Genomic DNA, 268 nt, shown 5'->3' on the forward strand with positions numbered 1-268 from the left:
CGCCCCACAGCTGATTCTAAAGATTTTATTGGTTGTGTCAATTAAAGTGTTGATTTCCTACACTATGCTACAAAAAATGCTAACCCTTAAACCTACCCCACACCTGACCCTAAACTTAACCAGCGAAATTGACTGCATGGCGGAATTGGCGCTGCGAGGTAAAGAAAGTTGCAGTTCAGGAGATAAACAGTTTTCAAGTCAAGTCAAGTCAAGTCTGCTTTATTGTCAATTCTTCCACATGTACAGCACATACACACAGAGAATTGAA

Source organism: Sinocyclocheilus anshuiensis, unplaced genomic scaffold (genome assembly GCF_001515605.1).
Source record: "Sinocyclocheilus anshuiensis isolate Anshui unplaced genomic scaffold, SAMN03320099.WGS_v1.1 scaffold831, whole genome shotgun sequence".
Lineage (NCBI taxonomy): Eukaryota > Metazoa > Chordata > Actinopteri > Cypriniformes > Cyprinidae > Sinocyclocheilus > Sinocyclocheilus anshuiensis.